The following is a 6,575-nucleotide window of genomic DNA, read 5'->3' on the forward strand; positions in this document are numbered from 1 at the left end:
ATAATCCCTAGGTCATGGCATATCAAATACAAACTCAAAATCATCCATCTTGGTGAATTATGCAAATTAGACTTTGAATTCATGCATAACTAGTTTCAATCATCTTAAATCACCTTAAACTCAATTCTAATCACTTCATCTTCACCAAATCAGAATGAACAAGCAAGCACCTCACTTCAAAGTTCATGGAATTCAAAAATTAATCCATAGAAAAGAAGGAGGAAGTGAAGAGAACTAACCTTTTCTTAAGAATTACTTGAAAATTCCTTGATTTTCACCTCCTTTTTGCTTGGTTTTTAATCAAAACTCTCCTCCTCTCTTCTTGACCAACTTGGGCTGCAAAAATGGGTGGAAAATGGCGTGGTTATCTCCACCTCTTCATAATAATATATACTAAACATTATTAAAAATTCCTTCCATGTCCTTTAAATGAAAATTGCACTATAATCCTCCCTTTTGTTTTCCCTTCATCCTTTGGCACTCTAATCTTTTTAATCACTTCACTTTAGTCCTAGTAGGTATCAACCAAGTGTATTTAATATTCTAAACCCCACTTAAGAAAGGTCATACTGAAATTACCGTTTTTCGGGCTTTTCGGGTAAAATCGTGCTTTACCAAGAAGTCATTCCTCTTTAACTCATTTTTGATTTCCTTTAATCTTTCAAATTGATTTGTAATCACATTAATTACTATTTAATTAATATTCACATCCTCCATATATAGTGTTTCCCATTATTCTAAGTTTTCCTTTCATACGGATAACCGAATTCATCGAAAAAGCTAGAATAGCATGAACTATAAAGTTGAGGATATTACATATTATGTACCTCCAAAGATGCAGTACAAGCAGCTGTTAAAGAGTACCATCTACGAAGACATCATTATTTTCATACGATTAAAACCAGACCCACAACATATGTCATCAAATGCGCATATCAATCAAATCAATGTAATTGGAGATTGCAATTGGATGCCTTCTCTGATTTGGTCTCTGTAATCTTGCAATCCAACCTCCAACTACATTTTTGCCTTATTCATGAGTATGTGAGTGAGGCTCAATAATTGATGGAGACTCATTTTGTTGAAGTAGGCGCAGCAGCAAATGTGGGGATGTTCAAATTTGGAGTCTGATCATGTGATTCAGACGATTGTAAAGATTCAACATCTTGTTGTGTCATAGTACTACTCTCACATTTTAAAAATACAACAATCTGGTTGAATTTGGCCAAGGTCAGATTGATGTTGTGCAAAACGTTAGTCGGATACACTTGATGCAAATGGGACTTCATGTGTGGTTGGACGATGCTCAGATGATATGCGTGCAAATGGAACAAACCTAGCATTAATAAGAGTTTGCCACTGTGGCATGTTAGGCATATATGTCAACCATGGGGCCCATTGACCTAAAGGAGTAGGCACAGAAATACCAGTCATATCAAATGAACTCTAGGTCGGAAAAGTGTTTGTTTGATTTTGGTTTGTATCCATTTGTTTTCTAGCAAATGATGACTGACCAGCATCATCAGTATATGTAGCAAAAGAATGAAATGCAACTGTGTAAGGAACACGACCACATTCAACTGCATTCGGAATAAGAACCTCCTTTTGTCGTGCAACCCTAGAACATTGACGTTGCAGTTGGGGTTGTGGTTGCTAAACTTCCAGGTCATCATTCATATCGCCAATTATCAGAGCAGAAGGGGCTGGTTATGGTGGGGGCATCATGGTGATCCGCCTTTCCTCCTCCAATGTGCAAAACATAGCATTTATTGAGCGTAATATATAAGCAATATTCTGCGGAGATGGTTTCACCAGTCTAATATGCGCATCCTCTAATCCATCCTCCTGATAGTATACGTACATAAATAAATTCCAACAATTATCATATCAATATTTTACTCATCAAGTACCTCTACAGTATAAAATTATATATATTTGCATACTCACAACTGCTTCTAATGCAACTCCAGCATACGAAATCCAACATCTGGCTACGCGACAATACCACTCCAAATAATGGGAATGACAGTGGAGTGGCTGTGTAGCAGGTGTGTTGGGAACAACTCTGTTACTGCAACTCCCCGAAAGTGAAATCCAAGTTGCATGGGTCACAATCCAATTAGACTCAAACTGTCGTAGATCTGTTAGGCGAAGGTCATCAGAATGTTGGGGCTGCCTAGGGATTGGCTACTGCATCCCGAATTGATGCATCACCCTATTTGGATAATTCCACTCGATAATATGAAAGCATAGTAGAGGGATTTGTGCTCTCCAAATACCACGACCTTGTAGATAATAAGCTAGGAGTACTTCAAGAACCTCATCAGAGTATGGTTCCCATCTTATCTGTAATTCAAAACGAGTATATAAAAATTTTCAATTACTGTTTTTAAGAATGGGACAATATAGGACTTATAGTAAAAACAGTGAGGTATCATATGTGCTGATATGATGTCCTATCGAATTGGTATCTAATATGAACAAGTACGTGGGTAGTGACCTCTGTTATTTGACAAGCATTGCTCCACCCTGCCATAGAATAACAGAAGCAATATTTATATGACATTTTCATCTAGAAAAAAGTTTTATTGAGTTTTAAATTACCTACTACCCAGCGGAGCATCAAGGTGAGGGTTAGGACTAGTTATAGTAGGAGCAATTGTTGTAAATCTCTCTCAGGCCCAAATTTGAAGAATAAATAAGGCACCGGTAATACTGAGACTGAAGGAACAGTTGCACGATATAGCTCCTTGTACAAATAGGCTAAGATTGCTCCACCCCAACTATAATTTTCTGCCCTGTCAAGATCAATAAGTAAAGGCAAATAGATGAGGGAGACTCTTGTTGAGGTCTTTGTAAAGTGATTAAATCGGCATTGACAGGGACCTCATTGAATTGCTCCACTAGCCAAGATGTAGTAAGAAAACTACCCCTTAAATATTGATGTGTTGGTACTCCTAATAGCACACATCTGCCCACTCTAGGTATTGCCAATCACAGCATCACCATCAATAGGCAAACCTGTAAGTACGATAATATCTGAAGTGTGATGGTGCACTCTTCCTCAAGCATCATAAAGGTGTGAGTCTCTGGTTGCCATCTCTCAACAATTGCAGTGATCAGATGCTAGTCTAGTTGAAAGAAACTAAGTCGTGATACTCCATAAAATCCACTAGATTGAAAAAGTGGGATTATGCATGCATCTACATCATTCGACAGGTGTAGAGCAGTCCTAGAACATCTACACCATAAAACTAGTAGATCAACATCTCCATACCATATAGCCTCAGATCTATGATGACATTGGTGATGCAACAAACTAGTATCTTATGGTCCAAGACAAATATAATCTCTTTTATGATGTCCAGATGCCATTATTTTGTTGCCCAAGCTAAAACATAAACCGAACAAGCAATATATCGAATAATTCAGAAATGGAATTAACTTAATATAAATTCAAAATAATAATAAACATTATCTATTAATCTTTTAAGGTAATAATAAAAGTTATTATTATGTAATATATATGCAACATACGCCTAATATATGTACATATGTATATCATAATCTCAATTTATTAACAACAATGTGGTAAGCAATAAGGTAAATATTTTTGGAATTCATCATCACTACTATCAGATGAAAAATCTGAAATATCCACTTCTTCAGTTCTTATAGTTGAACTGCAACAAAGACTTGGTTTTGAATGATATTCATCAAGTCATTTTTGCATTATATTTATTTTAATTTTCAATTGTTCTTTCACCCTTGCAATCTCTGATCTTGAGACCGGGGTAAAATAGCAAAATGAACTTTTGAGACAGATATCTCATAGTACCAAAAATATGCTTCTAGCTCACATCTAATTTCCCATAATCTACCTCATTCTGTTTCATTAGATATTGTACATGGCCAAAGATTGCCTTATCGGTGCTATGAGGCCCATAAAAATATGGCCTGCTTTGGTTTGCATCATCCATGAATAATTTTTAACATTTGCAAATTCTCTTTTCCTCCCAAACCACGTTGTCTCATTCGAATCAATATATTTATAAATTGTCACAACTCTTGCTTGTCTTTCATTTGAGGTTGGTGCCATAGGATATTTGTAACGCCCCATTTTTCTGTGTCTGAAATAGTAGTTTACCAGTCTGTGAATAGTACCATTGGTCTGGGAATTGATATTATTTTGGTCCGGAAAAATTACTATCTATGTGTCATATTTTCTTTAATATTTTTGGAGTATGCATACATGATTTTATGAGTAGAAAGTAAGTAATGAATATTTTTTGAGAATTTAAATAATTAGTAAATAGTGAATTATGGTGTTATATTAATTAAGGAAAATAGAGGAATTATTTTTATGAAGTAAATTTGAGATGGTGTTATATTAACTAAGGAAATAAGAGAATTATTTTTAAGGATTAAATTTGAGAATTTTGTGGAGATAAATAATATTTTGAAGGAAATTAATTGGAGAATAATTTTTAGCCATTGGATGAGATTACTAATGACTTAATCTTAGCCATCCAATGTTGAGAAAAGACTAAACTACCCTTTAGTCTCAATTATTTGAGTAACACCTCTTCTTCTTCTTCTTCTCCTCCATTTCCAACGCCAACTTCCTCTCTTCTTCTCTCCTCTTGTTTTCTTCACTTCTACTCACTAAATCCACCAAATTTACACCATTAAACTTGATTTAAGTAATTAATCTTAGAGAATTAAGCTTGAGAAGTGATTGTGGTGATTATTTTCAAGTAATTTGGAGGACAAAAGGTGGAGAACCTTTTACCAAAGAGAAGGGCAAACTAAGGCTTCAAGAGTCTTATTTAAGCTTGTTAGAGCTTATGTTTAAGGTAAGTTTTCATAAACACTCTTACCTTGTTTAAATTTTTTATTTTTTGAAGTTTATACTATTTTGTGAAAATTGGGAATTTTATACGAAATGATTTGATTATTGAATTTTGGTGGTATAAATGTGTTCTTGGGAGAATTCTAAGCATGCTTATATGTTGAATTGATGAGGAAAACATTTTCTTCTTCATTTTCCAAGAGTGGCAGAACCTATTGATGAATAAGGACTTAAATTTTCTTGTTAGTCTTTGTTGATTTATGCTCTTAAGATGATATTTGATGAGTATTTAGTATGTGGGAGAAATCTTTACCATGTATATGAAATAAGTAAGCTGAAATTGGGAAAAAGTGTTATTGGGTGTGATTAAGGATTATTTTTCGATCCTTTTGATTTGCCATTGGTGTCTGAGTCCTTCATAAAAGTTGTAAGTCTATTTTTTATCTTTCTAACCCATTCTCTTGTGTCCAATTTGGATATATATAGCTCAACTTATGGCTAAAACATCCAAACTGACTCTGTTATGAGGAGCCACATGCATAACTGAATTGAGTGCCCATTTTGACCATTATAATGGTAAGATTATGTTCTGAGTTCTTCATGAGAGTTGTTGCCCTGTGTCTTGAGATTTTCCTGGTTTTGGATTGGTTAAATTTGAGTGTTTGATTAAGGAGGAATTCAATAAACATTGGACTTGGTTCTGCTGAATCAGGTCTAGACTATTGGTCTGTGTTTCTAGCTTTTGTTTGCTACCTTACAGATTGATCTGGGCTCTGGTCCCTTAATGACATTTGTAGCATTTTGTCTTAGCTTTCTAATGAATCAAACTTCACTCAATTTGGAGACCTAGAACTCAAGTTATGTCTTAAAAACCCAGAAAAGGTCAAAGTTATTTTAATGCTAAAAATTTCCTATGTCTTAAATCATAGGTTTATTTGGATAAAGGCATGTATGAATCATGTGTGATGAAGTTCTCTTGATTAATTGTATATTTGAGGATTTATTTGACAAAAATAAGATAAGTTTGAAAAGTGTTATTGTGGATATATTTAAATGGATATAAATTGAAAAAGTGTGGAATTGGTCTAGATAATGCATGATATATGAGGGTTGAAATGGATACTTTGGTGCATAAGAGTTATGTTAGCATGCTTGATTAGAGAAGGAAATTCCTCCCCTTGGTTTTCAGTAAGAGGTCAAACCACCTTAGGGTAATAATGCTTAATTATGTTATACATGTGAAATATGTATGACTATTTTGATAACTTTCATATGTTTAGAGTTTTTTAAGAAAAAGGGTATTTAAGGTGTATGTGCTTTGAATTTTGAATAAGGAAAGTATGATTTTTTATGATAAGAAATTTATTATGATAAATTTCATTATGACGTTTTAAAAGAAAAGGAATTTATGAGAAATTTCCTATTTTAAGTAATTATGTTTAAGTATGAAGTTTTCATGAGTCACTTAAATTCTAAAATAAGCTTACATGTATGATTTCATATGATAAGAAATTTTCTATGTTAAGTAATTATGTTTAAGTATGAATTACGATCTAAAGTAAGCTTATATTATGAATTTAAGAAGACTAAAGAATAAGACAAGTTTTATGATAAGTGTTATGAATTAAGAATCAAAACAAGGATTTTGGGTTCTAATATACTTGGTGTGAATTTGTTGCGTGATTTGATTTTATTATGTATGATGAGCATGCTCGGCATTTGA

The sequence above is a fragment of the Jatropha curcas genome, chromosome 7, assembly GCF_041381405.1.
Source record: "Jatropha curcas cultivar XTBG-Jc1 chromosome 7, XTBG_Jcur_1.0, whole genome shotgun sequence".
Lineage (NCBI taxonomy): Eukaryota > Viridiplantae > Streptophyta > Magnoliopsida > Malpighiales > Euphorbiaceae > Jatropha > Jatropha curcas.